The following is a 20,716-nucleotide window of genomic DNA, read 5'->3' on the forward strand; positions in this document are numbered from 1 at the left end:
ACTAAGAAACAAAGTTGGAAGCACTTATAACATTTTGTTCGGAGTAAGAAATGTGAACACTGATGAAAGCAAAACTGCAAAAATTTTGCCTAAAATATGAGTGTTTTAGCATTGTAAAGAAGACCAGGAATCACCCAAAATGACCAAAATTATTCTACTTAGGGACCTTAAAGTAGAAATAACCCAGGACCAGTATCATTTTGATGCCTTTTAAAATTTCTTTTTGAAATGGTGAAATGTCACAGTGGATTTTTAAAATAGGGGAATGTTTAAAATGTTGATATTTAATAAATTAGTACTTTTTAACTGATAATTTCCATAAAATATTATCATGCTCATTACATCAGGAATTCTCAACCCCGGGGCCACAGACCAGTAGTGGTTCATGGCCTGTTAGGAACTGGGCTGTAGAGAAGGAGCGGGAGCAGTGCACAAATGAGCCAGCAAAGCTTTGTCTGTATTTACAGCTGCTCCCCATCACTTGCATTACTGCCTGAGCTCCACCTCCTGTTAGATCAGCAGCAGCATTAGATTCTCATGGGAGTGTGAACCTTATTGTTGAACTGTCCATGCTAGGGATCTAGGTTGCAGTGTTCCTTATGAGAATCTAATGCCTGATGATCTGCCACTGTCTCCCCTCACCCCCAAATGGGACCATCTAGTTGCAGGAAAACCAGCTCAGGGCTCCCACTGATTCTACATTATGATGAGTTGTATAATTATTTCATTATATATTATCATGTAATAACAATTGAAATAAAGTGCACAATAAATGTAATGTGCTTGAGTCATCTGGAAAACATCCCCCAGCCCTGTCTGTGGAAAAATTGTCTTCCATGAAACCTTTCCCTGATGCCAAAACGATGGGGACCGCTGATTTACATGATAATTAGAACATTTATAAAATCCTAATTTATAGAGTGGTCATAAAATGGTAGGAAAGTTAAAACAGTTTGAGGAACTGACAATTTTTTTTTTTTTAATACTTGCATTGCATCTCTATGACTGTGGACAGCTTCTTTTGGAGATAATGTTGACAGTCTAAGAAGTTAAGCTGTGACAAATTTACTCCCCTCCCCTGCCCCTATAGCACACTCTGATTTTAAATGCTTTTTATCTTAATTCTAATTAAATGACATAATTATAGTACCATATCACAGTCAATGTCATTTATCAGTAACAGCTAATTAACACAATTATAAAAGTGGGATCCCTAAGTGGGAGCCCAGTGAGGTATAGAGCAACTCTGGAAATTTTCTCCTTACTGAAAGGAAATATTACATATATTCCTTCACCAGAAGAACAATACACAGTTTATCTTCCCTTTTTGTTTTTGATAATATCACTTTGTTCCCCATTCTCTACAAAATTTCGTTTGAATAACATTTTAAAAACTTGATTCATCATAGTCATCAATCCTTCATAAATATTTCTTGACATAATTGGCCTCTCTGTAGTTTTGCAACTTGGACTATTCATGTTTAACAGCTTAGTTTTTCAAGACTATTGTGTTTCAAACGGTTTTGAGGTTTTATGGTCTGTTGACATTCTGAGGAACTTAGAACACATTCACTTCCTTTTGCTTGGTGAGCTGTCCAGAGCCCTTGCAAATGCATGCAGAGCATGGAAATGCCCCAGCTGCCCTGCTGTTGAAACAGAATCCTATTTGGAAGGCAGACATGAGGCCCATCTCTGTAGCCATCACTGAGAAATCTGGATTTTCAAGGTAAGTGCAGAAGACTTAGGTTTGGGGAGACATGAATGAAAATGCCGTAGAAATAAAGCATACTGAATTGGTTGGCATAGTTCTAATTCGGAATCTTCCAACGGTTCTGCTATAAAAAGCAAGCTTATTCTCTCTAACCACAACTCCTTCTTCATAGAAAGAATTGTTCTATTCTTACTGCTTAGGATATGCTGCTCTGAAAGTAAAACCTAATTTTTATTGGTAACTATGAACCAAAATGATTTCAGAATCTCTCTGTCAAAATACCGGCTAAACGTATCATAGAATTTTTTAGGGCACCTGGCACTATTGAATTTATGTATAATTATTTAAATGCTTATCTTTTAAGTGATGTCTTAATTTTCTTTTGTTACGAAAAATCCTTTAACTCTATTACTGCATTATTTTCAGATAGAGTTTGAAACTATTCAGGCAGCCCTAGTCAATAGAAGGAAACAATCTGTAAGCAATCAGGTACTTAGACATTTCTAAAAGAAGCATATTCAAAATAACATGTGAAATAATGGTAATTATAATTCTTTCCATACCACTTTTAAAGTACTACATAACAGGAAGGATCCAAAAATAACTTCTTAAATAAGACAAATAAAAGGAACAACATCTGTTCAAATAATTTTACTTTAAGTAAAATACCGTCTGTACCGATATGTTCTACTTCCAAGAAGTAGCATTTTTCAAATATGTCGAATGAAATATAAGGCAAAGTTTTTAAAAAAATAAGTAATGCCTAACCTGAATATAGGCATTTAATTTTGTTTCACAAATTTGTTATATGACTTTTGATAGGTCACCTAATTCTCTGGACTTCAACGTTCTACATAATTGCACAATTACTTATCTGAGAAATTACTTAGTAAGTACTCCAGAATTACATGTCTTTGTTTTCTGTTTTATTGGGTTTAAATCAATTAATTAGTCAGGATTTTAATCAGTCAATAGGAGTAATAGGAAGACCAATGAATGAGGAATCAGGTGGTGTGAACTCTAGTCCTCTGTTTTCTAGTAACTGGCTGCATAATTTGGGGGAATATTATCTAAGGATTCCAGACCACGGGTTGGCAAACTTTTTCTACGAAAGCCTAGATAGTAAATATTTTAGACTTTGCAAGCCGAGAGGTAGAACTGAGGCTAATATATTGGTACTTACATAACCATTTAAAACTATAAAAATCATTTGTAGCTCATAGGCTGTACAAAAACAAGAAGTGAGCCAGATTTGACTTAGGGGACACAGTTTTCCAACTCTTCTTCTAGCAATGATTTTCAACAATTATAAAATGGAAGTTGTAGACTAGATAAGAGATGCTCAGCTAAGGGAGATCCTGCATGGTCTTTAGAGTGATACACCAATCCTCTGAAGTTGCATGCAAAAGTGTAATGTGTGTTTTTCTTTTCTTTTTTTTGTGTGTGTTTGTTTTTCTCTCCCTCCTTACTTCTTTCCTTCCTTCCTTCCTTCCTTCCTGCCTGCCTTCCTTCCTTCCTTCCTCACTCCTCCCTCCCTCTGTTTCTTTCTCTCTCTCTCTCTCTCTCTCTATCTCTCTTTCTTTCTTCAGGGCCTTTCTCTCTGTTGCCCAGGCTGGAGTTCAGTGACCCAATCATGGCTCACTGACTGCAGCCTCAATCTCCAGGGGTCAAGTGATCCTTTCATCTCAGCCTCCTCAGTAGCTGAGACTACAGGTACTTGCCACCACACCTGGCTAATTAATTAATTTTTTTAAATAGAGACAGGGTCTTGCTCATGTTGCCCAGGTTGGTCTCAAACTCCTGGTCTCAAGTGATCCTCCTGTCTTGGCCGTGTTGGGATTACAGGCATGAGCCATTGTGCTTGGCAGCGCTTTTTTTTTTTTTTTTTTTCTTTTTCAAATAAGAAAAACACGGATTTCATCAGATTTTCAAAGTGGTCCAAAATCCAATTAAAGTTAAGGACCATAGATCTAGCTAATTTCTAAAAGTGCTTTCCAAATTTAAAATCAATGAACCCGTGAAATGTTTACTGGTGTCTACTATGTATAAGCCATTGTGCTAGCACTATAAGAGACATAGCATGTTGTGACTAAAATATGTTAAATATATTGTTAAATAATACGTTAAAAATATATTTTTGGGACAGGGCCTCGCTCTGTCTCCAAGGCAGGAGTGCAGTCACGCAATCACAGCTCACTGAAGCCTTCATCTCCTGGAATCAGGTGATCCTCTCACTTCAGCCTCACGAATAGCTGGGACTGCAGGCGTGAGCCACCCTGCCTGCCTTTTTTTTTTCTTTAGAGAGGGGGGTCTCACTGTGTTGCCAAGGCTGGTCTCAAATCCCTGGGCTCAAGCAGTCTTCCTGACTCAGACTCAGACAAAAAATATTTTAAAGAAGATTAGAGTATGTGCAAGTCAGTACTATCCTTCAAAGTAGTAACATTGAAAACAATTTTCAATTGGTCAAAGATTTCTGAGACATTGCTTTGCAAAGTGTTTTCTTTTCCTTTTTTTGAACTGAAGAAGAGTTTTTTTTTATTGTTTAAGTTGTAGGGTACATGTGCACAAGGTGCAGGTTTGTTACATATGTATACATGTGCCATGTTGGTGTGCTGCACCCAATAACTCGTCATTTACATTAGGTATCTCTCCTAATGCTATCCCTCCCCCCTCCCCCCTCCCCACAATAGGACCCAGTGTGTGATGTTCCCCTTCCTGTGTCCAAGTGATCTCATTGTTCAATTCCCACCTATGAGGGAGAACATGCGGTATTTGGTTTTCTGTTCTTGCGATAGTTTGCTGAGAATGATGGTTTCCAGCTGCATCCATGTCCCTACAAAGGACACGAACTCATCCTTTTTTATGGCTGCATAGTATTCCATGGTGTATATGTGCCACATTTTCTTAATCCAGTCTGTCACTGATGGACATTTGGGTTGATTCCAAGTCTTTGCTATTGTGAATAGTGCCACAATAAACATAAGTGTGCATGTGTCTTTATAGCAGCATGACTTATAATCCTTTGGGTATATCCCCAGTAATGGGATGGCTGGGTCAAATGGTATTTTTAGTTCTAGGTCCTTGAGGAATGGCCACACTGTCTTCCACAACGGTTGAACTTGTTTACAGTTCCACCAACAGTGTAAAAGTGTTCTTATTTCTCCACATCCTCTCCAGCACCTGTTGTTTCCTGATTTTTTAATGATCCGCATTCTAACTGGTGTGAGATGGTATCTCATTGTGGTTTTGATTTGCATTTCTCTGATGGCAAGTGATGATGAGCATTTTTTCATGTGTCTGTTGACTGTATGAATGTCTTCTTTTGAGAAGTGTTTGTTCATATCCTTTGCCCACTTTTGGATGGGGTTGTTTGTTTTTTTCTTGTAAATTTGATTGAGTTCTTTATAGGTTCTGGATATTAGCCCTTTGTCAGATGAGTAGATTGCAAAAATTTTCTCCCATTCTATAGGTTGCCTGTTCACTCTGATGGTAGTTTCTTTTGCTGTGCAGAAGCTCTTTAGTTTAATTAGATCCCATTTGTCAATTTTGGCTTTTGTTGCTGTTACTTTTGGTGTTTTAGACATGAAGTCCTTGCCCATGCCTCTGTCCTGAATGGTATTACCTACCTAGGTTTTCTTCTAGGGTTTTTATGGTTTTAGGTTTTACGTTTAAGTCTCTAATCCATCTTGAATTAATTTTCGTATAAGGAGTAAGGAAAGGATCCAGTTTCAACTTTCTACATATGGCTAGCTAGTTTTCCCAGCACCATTTATTAAATAGGGAATCCTTTCCCCATTTCTTGTTTTTCTCAGGTTTGTCAAAGATCAGATGGCTGTAGATGTGTGGTATTATTTCTGAGGGCTCTGTTCTGTTCCATTGGTCTATATCTCTGTTTTGGTACCAGTACCATGCTGTTTTGGTTACTGTAGCCTTGTAGTATAGTTTGAAGTCAGGTAGCATGATGCCTCCAGCTTTGTTCTTTTGGCTTAGGATTGTCTTGGCATTTTTAGTTCTAGGTATTTTTAGTTGGGCTCTTTTTTGGTTCCATATGAACTTTAAAGCAGTTTTCTCCAATTCTGTGAAGAAAGTCATTGGTAACTTAATGGGGATGGCATTGAATCTATAAATTACCTTGGGCAGTATGGCCATTTTCACAATATTGATTCTTCCTATCCATGAGCATGGTATGTTATGTTCTTCCATTTGTTTGTGTCCTGTTTTATTTCATTGAGCAGTAGTTTGTAGTTCTCCTTGAAGAGGTCGGTCCTTTACATCCCTTGTAAGTTGGATTCCTAGGTATTTTATTCTCTTTGAAGCTATTGTGAATGGGAGTTCATTCATGATTTGGCTCTCTGTTTGTCTGTTACTGCTGTATAAGAATGCTTGTGATTTTTGCACGTTGATTTTGTATCCTGAGACTTTGTTGAAGTTGCTTACCAGCTTAAGGAGATTTTGGGCTGAGACAATGGGGTTTTCTAAATATGCAATCATGTCATCTGCAACCAGGGACAATTTGACTTCTTCTTTTCCTAACTGAATACCTTGATTTCTTTCTCTTGCATGATTGCCCTAGCCAGAACTTCCAACACTATGTTGAATAGGAGTGGTGAGAGAGGGTATCCTTGTCTTGTGCCAGTTTTCAAAGGGAATGCTTCCAGTTTTTGCCCATTCAGTATGATATTGGCTGTGGGTTTGTCATAAATAGCTCTTATTATTTTGAGATACGTTCCAACAATACTGAATTTATTGAGAGTTTTTAGCATGAAGGGCTGTTGAATTTTGTCAAAGGCCTTTTCTGCATCTATTGAGATAGTCATGTGGTTTTTGTCTTTGGTTCTGTTTATATGCTGGATTACATTTATTGATTTGCATATGTTGAACCAGCCTTGCATCCCAGGGATGAAGCCCACTTGATCATGGTGGATAAGCTTTTTGATGTGCTGCTGGATTTGGTTTGCCAGTATTTTATTGAGGATTTTTGCATCGATGTTCATCAGGGATATTGGTCTAAAATTCTCTTTTTTTGTTGTATCTCTGTCAGGCTTTGGTATCAGGATGATGTTGTCCTTGTAAAATGAGTTATGGAGGAATCCCTCTGTTTCCATTGATTGGAATAGTTTCAGAGGGAATGGTACCAACTCCTCCTTGTACCTCCGGTAGAATTTGGCTGTGAATCCTTCTGGTCCTGGACTTTTTTTGGTTGGTAGGTTATTAATTATTGCCTCAATTTCAGAGCCTGCTATTGGTCTATTCAGGGATTCAATGTCTTCCTGGTTTAGTCTTGGGAGAGTGTAAGTGTCCAGGAAATTATCCATTTCTTCTAGGTTTTCTAGTTTATTTGCATAGAGGTGTTTATAGTATTCTCTGATGGTAGTTTGTATTTCTGTGGGGTGGGTGGTGATATCCCCTTTATCATTTTTTATTTCATCTCTTTGATTCTTCTCTCTTTTCTTCTTTATCAGTCTTGCTAGCAGTCTATCAATTTTGTTGATCTTTTCAAAAAACCAGCTCCTGGATTCACTGGTTTTTTGGAGGGTTTTTTGTGTCTCTATCTCCTTCTGTTCTGGTCTGATCTTGGTTATTTCTTGCCTTCTCCTAGCTTTTGAATGTGTTTGCTCTTACTTCTCTAGTTCTTTTAATTGTGATGTTAGGGTGTCAATTTTAGATCTTTCCTGCTTTCTCCTGTGGGCATTTAGTGCTATAAATTTCCCTCTACACACTGCTTTAAATGTGTCTCAGAGATTCTGGTATGTTGTATCTTTGTTCTCATTGATTTCAAAGAACATCTTTATTTCTGCCTTCATTTCATTATGTACCCAGTAGTCATTCAGGAGCAGGTTGTTCAGTTTCCATGTAGTTGAGCAGTTTTGATTGAGTTTCTTAGTCCTGAGTTCTAGTTTGATTGCACTGTGGTCTGAGAGACAGTTTGTTATAATTTCTGTTCTTTTGCATTTGCTGAGGAGTGCTTTACTTCCAACTATGTGGTCAATTTTGGAATAAGTGTGATGTGGTGCTGAGAAGAATGTATATTCTGTTGATTTGGGGTGGAGAGTTCTGTCATTGTCTATTAGGTCTGCTTGGTGCAGAGTTGAGTTCAATTTCTGGATATCCTTATTAACTTTCTGTCTCATTGATCTGTCTAATGTTGACAGTGGGGTGTTAAAATCTCCCATTATTATTGTATGGGAGTCTAAGTGTCTTTGTAAGTCTCTAAGGACTTGCTTTATGAATCTGGGTGCTCCTGTATTGGGTGCATATATATTTAGGATAGTGAGCTCTTCCTAATGAATTGATCCCTTTACCATTATGTAATGGCCTTCTTTGTCTCTTTTGATCTTTGATGGTTTAAAGTCTGTTTTATCAGAGACTAGGATTGCAACTCCTGCTTTTTTTTGTTTTCCATTTGCTTGGTAGATCTTCCTCCATCCCTTTATTTTGAGCCTATGTGTGTCTTTGCATGTGAGATGGGTCTCCTGAATACAGCAGACTGATGGGTCTTGACTCTTTATCCAATTTGCCAGTGTGTGTCTTTTAATTGGAGCATTTAGTCCATTTACATTTAAGGTTAATATTGTTATTTGTGAACTTGATCCTGTCATTATGATGTTAGCTGGTTATTTTGCTGGCTAGTTGATGCAGTTTCTTCCTAGCATCGATGAACTTTACATTTTGACATTTTTTGCAATGGCTGGTACCTGTTGTTCCTTTCCATGTTTAGTGCTTCCTTCAGGATCTCTTGTAGGGCAGGCCTGGTGGTGACAAAATCTCTAAGCATTTGCTTGTCTGTAAAGGATTTTATTTCTCCTTCACTTATGAAACTTAGTTTGGCTAGATATGAAATTCTGGGTTGAAAATTCTTTTCTTTAAGAATGTTGAATATTGGCCCCCACTCTCTTCTGCCTTGTAGAATTTCTCCCGAGAGATCTGCTGTTAGTCTGATGGACTTCCCTTTGTGTGTAATCCGACCTTTCTCTCTGGCTGCTATTAACATTTTTTCCTTCATTTCAACTTTGGTGAATCTGACAATTATGTGTCTTGGAGTTGCTCTTCTCGAGGAGTATCTTTGTGGCATTCTCTGTATTTCCTGAATTTGAATGTTGACCTGCCTTACTAGGTTGGGGAAGTTCTCCTGGATGATACCCTGCAGAGTGTTTTCCAACTTGGTTCCATTTTCCCTGTCACTTTCAGGCACACCAATCAGATGTAGATTTGGTCTTTTCACATAATCCCATATTTCTTGGACGCTTTCTTCATTTCTTTTTACTCTTTTTTCTCTATACTTCTCTCTCACTTCATTTCATTCATTTGATCTTCAATCGCTGATAGTCTTTCTTCCAGTTGATCGAGTCGGTTACTGAAGCTTGTGCATTTGTCACGTAGTTCTTGTGTTATGTTTTTCATCTCTGTCAGTTCTTTTAAGGACTTCTCTACATTGGTTATTCTAGTTAGCCATTCGTCAAATCTGTTTTCAAGGGTTTTAGTTTGTTTGCACTGGTTACGTAGTTCCTCCTTTAGCTCTGAGAAGTTTGATCGACTGAAGCCTTCTTCTCTCGACTCTTCAAAGTCATTTTCCGTCCAGCTTTGTTCCATTGCTGGTGATGAGCTGCATTCCTTTGGAGGAGGGGATGCGCTCTGATTTTTTGAATTTCCAGCTTTTCTGCACTGCTTTTTCCCCATCTTTGTGGTTTTATCTGCCTTTGGTCTTTGATGATGGTGATGTACTGATGGGGTTTTGGTGTGGGTGTCCTTTCTGTTTGTTAGTTTTCCTTCTAACAGTCAGGATCCTCAGCTGTAGGTCTGTTGGAGTTTGCTTGAGGTCCACTCCAGACCCTGTTTGCCTGGGTATCAGCAGCAGAGTCTGCAGAAGATAGAATATTGCTGAACAGCGAGTGTTGCTGTCTGATTCTTGCTCTGGAAGCTTCGTCTCAGGGGTGTACCCCACCATGTGAGGTGTGAGGTGTGAGGTGTCGGTCTGCACCTAGTGGGGGATGTCTCCCAGTTAGGCTACTCAGGGGTCAGGGACCCACTTGAGCAGGCAGTATGTCCATTCTTAGATCTCAACCTTTGTGCTGGGAGATTCACTGCTCTCTTCAAAGCTGTCAGACAGGGGCATTTACCTCTGCCGAGGTTTCTGCTGCTTTTTGTTTAGCTATGCCCTGTCCCCAGAGTAGGAGTCTACAGAGGCAGGCTGGCCTCCTTGAACTGTGGTGGGCTCCACCCAATTCGAGCTTCCCAGGGGCTTTGTTTACCTACTTAAGCCTCAGCAATGGTGGGCGCCCCTCCCCCAGCCTCACTGCTGCCTTGCTGTTAGATCTCAGACTGCTATGCTAGCAATGAGGGAGGCTCTGTGGGTGTGGGACCCTCTGGGCCAGGTGTGGGATATAATCTCCTGGTGTGCCATTTGCTAAGACCCTTGGTAAAGCACAGTATGAGGGTGAGAGTTACCCTATTTTCCAGGTGTTGTGTGTCTCAATTTCCTTTGGCTGGGAAAAGGAATTCCCTTCCCCCTTGTGCTTCCCAGGGGAGGCGATGCCTCGCCCTGCTTCAGCTCTCGCTGGTCGGGCTGCATGTGCGGACCAGCACCAACTGTCCAACACACCCCAGTGAGATGAACCCGGTACTTAAGTTGAAAATGCAGAAATCACCTGTCTTCTGTGTCACTCACCCTGGGAGCTGGAGGCTGGGGCTGTTCCTATTTGGCCATCTTGGGCACGCCCCCAGCAAAGTGTTTTCAAAGCTACTTCATGCGTTATACCAAAGTATTTTCCAAAAATTGTTATTGTCCCATCTTATTTTGAATGACAATGTTATTATTCATGACAATCATAATCAAACTTAATCTAAGCATAGTCTGTTTCTTAAAAACATAATTTGCTTAAGGTCAGGAACTATGCCTTTGCTACCTTTATATTTTAGAACAGTGTTTGACCCCTAGTAAGTACTCAGCATCTTTGGAATGGTTATATGAGTGAATAAGTGAATGAAATGATGAAGGTATTATCATGGAGATTATGTACCATAGATACTGAAGGCTTGGAACTCCAGATGGTCTAAAAGCGGTAGTTGCTCAGTCCAAAGATGGCTTCTCTTTTCAAATTTGGAGGTAACTGTGATTTCGAAATAACTGGCCAACTCAATATTGCAGTTCCTGATGATTAAGTCACTTTTTAAAAAGAGTGAAATTTGTGAAATTTAATTAACATAGGAGAGAGAAATACTTCTTACAAGGTTGCTAGTAACCTACTCTCTGGGATGGCATGAGTGGAGAGTGAAATTTTGTTAATGAAAAGCATTGCCATCAGCATCTGAGCCCTTTGTGTCCTGAGACTGGGTAGAAGATATTATCAGCTGGAGCATCATGCATAAATGGTAGCTCTTCTGGGAAATCCAAAAGTCAAGTCTGGTAGAACTTAGGGCACTACTCTGCTCCCTGATAAAAAAGTTCAGACTGCGCTCCACTGCCTGCCCAATTGATGATGTCAGTCAGTGCACTGTTTCCTGAGAATTTTCTACAGCTACCTGGGGCAGGGGAATAACTTGTGATCAATCAAATCATAGCTCTGTTCACACTCCAGGAACAATTCCACTAAAAGAAATCCAATCTATAATAACTAGTATATGATTCACTCACTTCTCAGGGAAATATAAGATTTAAAATTTTAAGAAATGGTAATGAAAAACCTGAGTAGCTTTGTATATAGTTGGTATCATGCCTGAGACATCCTTATTCAAAAAAGTGCCTCTCACCTCTGCTCTTGTCATCCCCTCATCTCAGAAGCTGTTAGGAAATAGCAATGTAGTCTTTGCTTTGGGATACAATTATACAGTGAACCTGTGCAGAATCACTCTATATTAAATAGCACCATTTTCTTCACACATTTAGCAGTTTTACCGAGGACATATTTCCGGATTTCCTTAAGGATTGAGATTAGTCCCAGATGTAATCCAAAGACCAGAACCTTCATGAATGGGAGCTCGAATATGTCTTATGATCCAAGGTCTCACTTGGGTGTGGCAGGAAGCTTAGTCCCCTCTCTGAGGATTTCTGAGACTCCCTGGGCAGTGCTTGCATGTTCTACAAATCCAAGACTGGTAGCACCCACTCCTCTCACTTCAACTGCTGCCCCGAGCTCTATTTTCAGATGACCTCTGCACTTCTCTGGAAGGCTTTACTCCAAAAAGTGGTCAAGACCCCTTTCATTTCCTCTCAAAGACAAGTAAACTTACATCTGTGGCAAACCTATTTTGGGGGCAAAATAGGTTTTTCTTAAAGGACCAGATAGTAAATATTTTAGATTTTGTGAGCCAAACAACCTAGGTTGCAACGATACAACTTATAGTTGTAGTGTGAATGCAGCCACAGACATAAATAAATAAGTGTGGCTGTGATCAGATAAAAACTGTATTTACAAAAATGAGTGGCCAGCTCACGGGATGTAGTTTGCTGGCCCATGAACTATATTGAATGCTTGGTGTCAACTTTAAAAAATTACAATGTAGTAGGCCAGACGCAGTGGCTTATGCCTGTAATCCCAGTATTTTAGGAGGTGGTTGAATTATCTGAGGTCAGGAGTTCGAGAACAGCCTGGCCAACATGGTGAAATCCTGTCTCTACTAAAAATACAAAAATTAGCCGGGCATGGTGGTACACCTGAGGTCAGGAGTTCGAGATCAGCCTTGCCAACATGGTGAAACCTCGTCTCTACTAAAAATATAAAAATTAGCCGAGCATGGTGGTACACACCTGTAATCCCAGCTACTCAGGAGGCTGAGGTAGGAGAATCACTTGAACCCAGGAGGCAGAGGTTGTGGTGAGCCAAGATTGCACCACTGCACTCCAGCCTGGGCAACAAGAGTGAAACTCCGACTCAGAAAAAAAAAAAATTACAATGTAGTAAAAAGATATACAAAATTCACAGTTAGAGAATGCCTTCCAGAAGTATTAGCACTTCCCTTCCTGGAGGTGACCATCACTCATTTTAGCCCTGGCCTGAGGCCGTGCTACTGAGACCCACTCATCCTTCCTGGCCAGAAGTCCTCTCTCCTCCTTGCCTTCACTTCCACAAGTTCAGGTTCTTCTCCCCGTATGTTAAGCCCCAGCTAGGGATGTGAAAAACAAGTTCATGCCATAATCATCTGACAAGAGGAAGGCCCATTGAACAGAAATGTGGTCCATGGAGGTCGGAAGCATCTCTGAAACTACCAGTAGCGCTTATCTCCCATTCATGCCACTAAACGGCTTATCAGAATTTTCCTTTCTTGACTAAAGGGAGAGTCTGCTGTAAAGACAATTCCTTTTCCCTTTCTTTTGTGGTAAAGTATATAAAATTTACCATTTTAAATATTTTACCATATAGCTTAGTGGCTTAAATACATTCAGTTTGTTGTGCAACCAGGACTATAATTCATTTCCAGAAGTTTTTCATCATCCCAGACTAAAACTCTTTACTCATTAAACAGTTAATCCTCATTCTTTCCTTCTCTCAGGCCCCTGGTAATCTTATGAAGGTATGTTGAAATTTATCAAATGCTTTTTCTGCATCTATTGAGATGATCACATGGTTTTTGTCCTTCATTCTGTTGATCTGATATATCACATTTGTCTATTTGCATATGTCAAACTATCCTTCTATCCTTAGGATAAATCCCTTTTGGTCATGGTGAATAATCTTTTTAATGTGCTGCCAGATTCCATTTACTAGTATTTTGTTGAGGATTTTTGCATCTGTGCTCATCAGGGATATAGGCCTATAGTTTTCTTTTTTGGTTGTATCCTTGTCTGGTTTTGGAATCAGGTTAATGCTGGCCTTGAGGAATGAGTTTAAAAGAATTTTCTCCCCTTAAATTTTCTGGAAGAGTTTGAAAAGAAATAGTATTAGTTATTTTCTAAATGTTTGGTAGGATTCAGCAGCAAAGTCTTGAGGTCTTGGGCTTTTCTTTGATGGAAGACTTTTTAAAAATTATGGATTTAGTTTTATTATTAATAATTGGTCTATTCAGAGTTTCTGTTTCTTCTTGAGTCAGTCTTGGTAGGGTATACGTATCCATGAATTTATCCATTTTTGCTAGGTTTTCCATCTTGTTGGTGTACAGTTGTTCATGGTAGTCTTCAGTGATTCTTTTTTTATTTTAAATTTCTGTGCTATTAATTGTACAGTCTCTTCTCCTTTCTGATTTTATTTATTTGGGTATTTTCTCTTTTATTCTTGGTTAGTTTAGGTAATCATTTGTCAGTTTCATTTATATTTTCAGATAAGTTTTTATTTCATTTCTCTTTTGTATTTTGTTTTCAGTTTCAATTTCATTTATTTCTGCTCTAATCGTTATTATTTATTTCCTTCTACTAATTTGGGGTTTGTTTTGTTTTTGTTTTTCTAGTCCCTAGTGATACAGTTTACATTGTTTATTTGAAATCTTTCTACTTTTCTGATGTAGCCATTATTGTTATAAACTTCTCTCTTAATACTGCTTCTGCTGTACTCCATACATTTTGGAATTTAGGTTTCTATTTTCATTTATTTCAAGACATTTTAAAATATCCTTCTTAATTTCTTCATGACCAATTGGTCATTCAGGAGCATTTTTTTTTTAAATTTCCATGCATTTTTACAGTTTTGACCGTTTCTCTTGTAATATACTTTGGATGTCCCCTCTGAATCTCATGTTGAGATGTAAATCCTAGTGTTAGACGTGAGACCTGGTGGGAGGTGTTTGAGTCATGGGAGCAGATCTCTCACGGCTTGGTGCTGTCCACCTGGTAGTGAGAGAGTTTTCACAAGATCCACCCATTTAAGTGTGTAGCACTTCACCCATCCTTTCTCCTGTTTTTACAGTGTGATGTGCCTGCTCCCACTTCACCTTCCACAATGAGTAAAATCTTCCTGATGGCTCCCCAGAAGCAGATACTGGCACTGTGCTTCCTGTATAGCCTGCAGAGCCATGAGCCAAAGAAACCTCTTTTCTTATAAATTACCAAGTCTCAGGTATTTTTTATAGCAATACAAGAACAGCCTAATACACTCTTGTTATTTATTTCTAGATTATTTCATCGTGGTAAGAAAATATATTTGATATTATTTCAGTTCTTTTAAATGTGTTGAGGATTGTTTTGTGGCCTAACATGTAACCTGTCCTGAAGAATGTTTCATGTGTTGATGAAAAAAAAAAAAACAAAACGTATTCTGTAGCTGCTAGATGAAATGTTCTGTAAATATCAGTTAGGTCTATTTCATCCAAAGTGCAGCTTAAATCCAAATTTCTTTGTTTATTTTCTCTCTATATCATCTGCCCATGCTGAGAACAAAGTGTTGAAGTCTCCTGTGATTACTGTATTGTAGTCTATCTCTCCCTTTAGATTCGATAACGTTTGTTTTATGTATCTATGTGCTCTGGTGTTGGGGCATACATATTTACAACTGGTATGTTCTCTTTATGAATTGATCCTTTTTATCATTATAGGATGACCTTGTTTGTATCTTTTTAGAGGTTTGATTAAAATCTCTTTTATCTTCCTAAGTATAGTTACTCCTGCTCAATTTTGGTTTCTCTTTACATGGAATGTCTTTTTCCATCTCTTTACTTCTAGTCTATCTGTACTATTATAGGTGAAGTAAGTTTATTGTGAACAGAATATAGTTGGGTCTTTTTTTTCACCTAGTTATCCAGTCTGTATCTTTTTTTTGTTTGTTGTTGTTGTTGTTGTTGTTGTTGTTGCTGTTGTGTTTTTTTTTGTTGTTGTTTTGCTTTGTTTTTTTGAGATGGAGTCTCACTCTGTCACCCAGGCTGGAGTGCCGTGGCGCCATCTTGGCTCACTGCAACCTCTGCCTCCCTGGTTCAAGTCAGTCTATATCTTTTAAGTGGAGAATTTAATCCATTTACATTCAAGGTTATTATTTATAGGTGAAGACTTACTCCTGTTATTTCGTTAATTGTTTTCTTGTAGTTTTGTATATTCTTTGTTCTTTTCTTCCTCTCTTATTGTTTATTATTGTGGTTTAATGATTTTCTGTAATATAAAGTTTGATTATTTTCTGTTTCTCCTTTGTGTATCTGCTCTACCAGTTAGTTTTATACTTTTGCATGTTTTCATGATGATTGTCATTTTGCTTCTAGATGTAGGACTCCCTTGAGCATGTTTTGGTAAGGCTGGTGAGTGGTAATAAATTCCCTTAGTTTTTGTTTGTCTGGGAAAGATGTTTTTATCTCTCATTTCTGAAAGATACCTTTTCTGGGTGTAGTCTCGAGTGGAGTATTTTTTTCCCCCTTTAACATTTTGAATATATCATCCCATTCTCTCTTGGCCTGTTAGCTTTCTCTTAAGAAATGTGCTGTTAATCTAATGGGGATTCCTTTAGAGTGACTTTATGTTTTTTATTGCTGTTTTAAGAATTCTCACTGTCTTTGATTTTTTTTGTTTTGTTTTGTTTTTTTGGTGGGCTGAATTGTATGCTGTTTTTCTTTCTTTTCTTTTTTTAATTACATCTTAAGTTCTGGGATACATGTGCAGAACATGCAGGTTTGTTACATAGGTATACACGTGCCATGGTGGTTTGCTGCACCCATCAACCCGTTATGTACATTAGGTATTTCTCCTAATGCTATCCCTCCCCCAGCTCCCCATCCCCCAACAGCCCCCAGTGTGTGATGTTCCCCTCCCTGTGTCCATGTGTTCTCGTTGTTCAACTCCCACTTATGAGTGAGAACGTGCAGTGTTTGGTTTTGTGTTCCTGTGTTAGTTTGCTGAGAATGATGGCTTCCAGCTTCATCCATGTCCCTGCAAAAAACATGAACTCCTCCTTTTTTATGGCTGCATAGTATTCCATGGTGTATATGTGCCACATTTTCTTTATCCATTCTACCATTTATGGGCATTTGGGTTGGATCTAAGTCTTTGCTATTGTGAATAGTGCTGCAATAAATATGCGTGTGCATGTGTCTTTATAGTAGAATGACTTATAATCCTTTGGGTGTATACCCAGTAATAAGATTGCTGAGTCAAATGGTATTTCTGGTTCTAGATCCTTGAGGAATCACCATACTGTCTTCTACAATGGTTGAAATAATTTACACTCCTACCAACAGTGTAAAAGCGTACCTATTTCTCACCATCCTCTCCAGCATCTGTTGTTTCCTGGCTTTCTAATGATCACTATTCTAACTGGCGTGGGATGGTATCTCATTATGGTTTTGATTTGCATTTCTCTAATGACCCATGATGATGAGCTTTTTTTCATATGTTTGTTGGCCACATAAATGTCTTCTTTTGAGAAGTGTCTGTTCGTATCCTTTGCCCACTTTTTGATGGGGTTGTCTTTTTCTTGTAAATTTGTTTGAGTTCCTTGTAGATTCTGGATATAAGCCCTTTGTCAGATGGATAGATTGCAAAATTATTATTATTTTTTTATTTTTTATTTATTCATTTTTTGCTGTGCAGAAGCTCTTTAGTTTAATTAGATCCCATTTGTCAATTCTGGCTTTTGTTGCCATTGCTTTTGGTGTTTAGTCATGAAGCCTTTGCCCACGCCTATGTCCTGAATGGTATTGCCTAGGTTTTCTTCTAGGGTTTTTATGGTTTTAGGTTTTACATTTATGTCTTCAATCTGTCTTATACAAAAGTTAATTTTTGTATAAGGTGTAAGGAAGGGGTCCAGTTTCAGTTTTCTGCATATGGCTAGCCAGTTTTCCCTACACCATTTATTAAATAGGGAATCCTTTCCTCATTGCTTGTTTTTGTTAGGTTTGTCAAAGATCAGATGGTTGTACATGTGTGGCATTATTTCTGAGGCCTCTGTTCTGTTCCATTGGTCTATATATCTGTTTTGGTACCAGTACCATGCTGTTTTGGTTACTGTAGCCTTGTAGTATAGTTTGAAGTCAGGTAGCTTGATGCCGCCACCTTTGTTCTTTTTGCTTATGATTGTCTTAGCTATATGGTCTAGAGGAGTCAGGTATGGCTGTATTTCTGTAAACTGAGCCAATAGGCCTCAGTGGCAACTTGGGACAAAGGGGATGAAGCACCTCCTAGTGGTGAGTCTAGACCCTGGGATGGTGGGGCTTAGCAGCATCCCAGACTCTGTGAGAGCAGGTACAGTGGCAGCAAGTATCCCAGAATGGTGGGGCACAGCTGTTAGGGCCCTGTGGGAACATGAAGCAGCACACCAATGACTCTACTTCCTCAGAAGAGAGGTATCTCAGTAGTTCAAACTCTAGCGGGCTAGTCCAACTCCAGGGAAGCAGAATACTAGAGTTATTTTGCCTGTAGGATGGGGTGTCTCAGCTGTTTTTCTTGGATATAGGGTATCTTGTCAATTCAGCCTTAGATGTGCAGCTTCTTAGCTTGAAGTCTGTAAAGACACAGAGTTCCCAAGGGCAATGTGCCACTTCAGCCAGTCCTGGAGGGCAAGACTGGTCTAGATGACCCAGGCACCATTTCCTTGGGATATAGGACACTGTTTCGGCTTAGGTACTGCAGTGTATGACCACTTCAGACAGTCAAGGCACCATTTCCTGGGAGGCAGGTTGTTGCTTCGATTTAGACTTTGGTGAGGTATGACTATCCTGGGCAGCCAAGGCACTATTTTCCTGGGATGTCTGGCATTGTTTCAGCTCTGAAACCTGTGTCAGGGCCCAGTAGTAATCAGAAGGGATGAGAGGCAGTGTGCAACTTCAGTATTGGTTCTGTGGGACAGGTGCAGCAGCGACTGGGAGGGGTTTTGGAGCAGCTCTGCCAGGGCACTTTTTCCTTGGGAGGCAGTGCACAGCCTTGGCTTAGGCCCCTCAGGGCAGGGTGCAGCAGCAACCGGGAGAAGTAGATTAAGCAACTCCACCAAGGCGCCATTTCCTCAGGAAAGATTGTGCAACTTGAGCTCAGGCCCCGGGGGGCAGGGTGCAGCAACAACTGGAGAGGTAGATGGAGCTGTTCTGCTGAAGAACTGTTTTCCTATCAGGGAGCATGCAGCTCCAGCTCAGGCCCTGTCTTAGTCCATTTGTGTTGCAGTGAAGGAATATTGAGGCTGGGTAGTTTATAAAGAAGATTGGTTTATTTAGCTCATGGTTCTGCAGCCTGTACAAGAAACATGGCAGATGTGCAGATCACATGGCAAGAGAGGAAGCAAGAGAGATGGGGAAGGTGCCAGGCTCTTTTTAACAACCAACTCTCAGGGAAATTCTCATGGGAATTAATAGAGCAAGAATTCACTTATTACCATGAGGACAGCACCAAGCCATTCATGAGGGATCCACCCCCATAACCTTAGCACTTCCTGTTTGGCCTGGATTCCAACATTGGGGATCAAATTTCAACATTAGGCTTAGAGGGTCAAGTATCCAAACTACAGCTCTACCCTAAGGGTAGAGCTCAGTGACTGGGAAGGGTAGATAAAGGAATTCCGCTAAGGCACCATTTTCCCAGCAGGCAGTGTGCAGCGTCAGCTTAGGGCCCTGAAGGCAGGGCACAGCCAGTACTGCGAGATGTATATGGAGCTGTTCTGCCAAAGCAAGGTTTCCCCAGCGGGGATTGCACAGCTTCAGCTTTAGCTCCAGACGAGGGGGCAGAAGGAGGAGCAGGTAGAGTGGTTTACAGTCACTTGGCCTCCAGGGAAGGGTGTAACAGTTGCTCACAGCTCAGCTTGTGGATATCAGGCCACAGAATGGGGGTGGTTCCATGGCAGCTTAACTTCAGGGATGAAGGGGCCCCAATAGCTCCATGCCCCTGGAGCAAGACACACTCTAACATAGTTCCAGTTCCGAAATGGCATAACAGTAGCCATGCAGGCCACTGGGGGTGGGACACTGTGTCCACTCCTTTGCTAGGAGCACAGCTGTGTGGACTCCAGGCAGCTCCCTCAGCTCGACTTAATGCCTGTGAGGACAGTAGAGACCCACTGGCAAGGTCTGTAGATGTTCAAAGTGTGGATGAGGTAGGCTAGGGTTCTCTTGCTCACCTTTCTGACAATGGGAGAAATTCCTCCTCGCTCCCAGCTGATTCTGGCTGGCGGATGGAATGTAGGAGTCCCTGTGTTTCCTTCTGTTCTCTATGTGGGTATCCTAAGTTTCTGTGTTCATTCAGGTTTCTGTTACTTCTTTAAGGAACTCTGCCACTCTGCTCTAGCTATTTTTATTAAAATGTAGTTATGTATTCATTGTTTTGTCTGTCTTTGTGGTGAGGACATGTGCTAGGGGCTTCTAGTTAGCCATCTTTCTGTCACTCAGCTATCCTTTCTCTTTAAACACTTCCATAGTGTTTGAATTAAAAAATGTATATTGACAAGCCAACATGTCATGTTGTCACTGTGTGGCGGTTATCCCCTGGTTATCTCTATTCTACTTTCAGTCTCTATAAATTTGACAATTTTAGGTCCCTTGTATAAGTGAAAGCATATAGTATTTGTTCTTTTGCTTAAACATAAATTCTTGCATCTGTTCTTGGAGTCACAGGAAAAAATAAGTTACCCATATACCTTGGCCTCCAGCCACCTCTGGTTTGAAAGTACAGACAATCCCCCATTTAAACAATGATTGACTTATAAGTTTGCAATTTATAATAGTGTGAAAGCAATACTCACTCAGTAGAAAACAGACTCTGAATCTTGACTTTTGCTTAAAAATCATTTATAATAATGTTATTATAAAATAGCTTTGTGTTAGATGGTTTTGCCCAACTGTAGGCTAATGTAAGTGTTCTAAGCATGTTTAAAGTAGTTGAGGTTAAGCTATGATGTTTGGTAGGTTACATATGTTAAATACACTTTCAACTTAATGGTATTTTCAACTTACAGTGAGTTTATAAAGACAAAACCCCGTTGAAAATTGAGGAGCATCCATATTGGAATCTTGTCTAAGAGTACTCTGCTATGTGCTTTTCATGCATTACTTCCCACTATCCTCCACCTGTTGCTCCTGAAAACATATATTGTCTGTTCCCTTCTTTGGAATGTTATGATCTATGCCTGGCATTCAACCACCTCATTTTCCTAAGTGCAACTTGTCATTCGACCCAGTACAAGG

The 20,716-nt window shown here is 39.7% G+C and overlaps 1 protein-coding gene across 7 annotated transcripts in view; it reads left to right on the forward strand.

Moving 5' to 3' along the window:
* Window positions 1-1,540: 1,540 nt before the first annotated feature.
* Window positions 1,541-20,716, forward strand: part of GPR141 (G protein-coupled receptor 141) — a 65,421-nt gene continuing 46,245 nt past the window's right edge. For 6 of the 7 annotated variants that reach the window (XM_050783326.1, XM_050783330.1, XM_050783328.1 and 3 more), the window contains exon 1: window positions 1,541-1,726. The gene's annotated coding sequence lies outside the window, so the exon portion shown is untranslated. Of the gene's footprint in view, window positions 1,727-14,544; window positions 14,695-20,716 lie in introns of all 7 variants that reach the window. The other variant, XM_050783329.1, reaches the window with a different exon arrangement.

Source organism: Macaca thibetana, chromosome 3, assembly GCF_024542745.1.
Source record: "Macaca thibetana thibetana isolate TM-01 chromosome 3, ASM2454274v1, whole genome shotgun sequence".
Lineage (NCBI taxonomy): Eukaryota > Metazoa > Chordata > Mammalia > Primates > Cercopithecidae > Macaca > Macaca thibetana.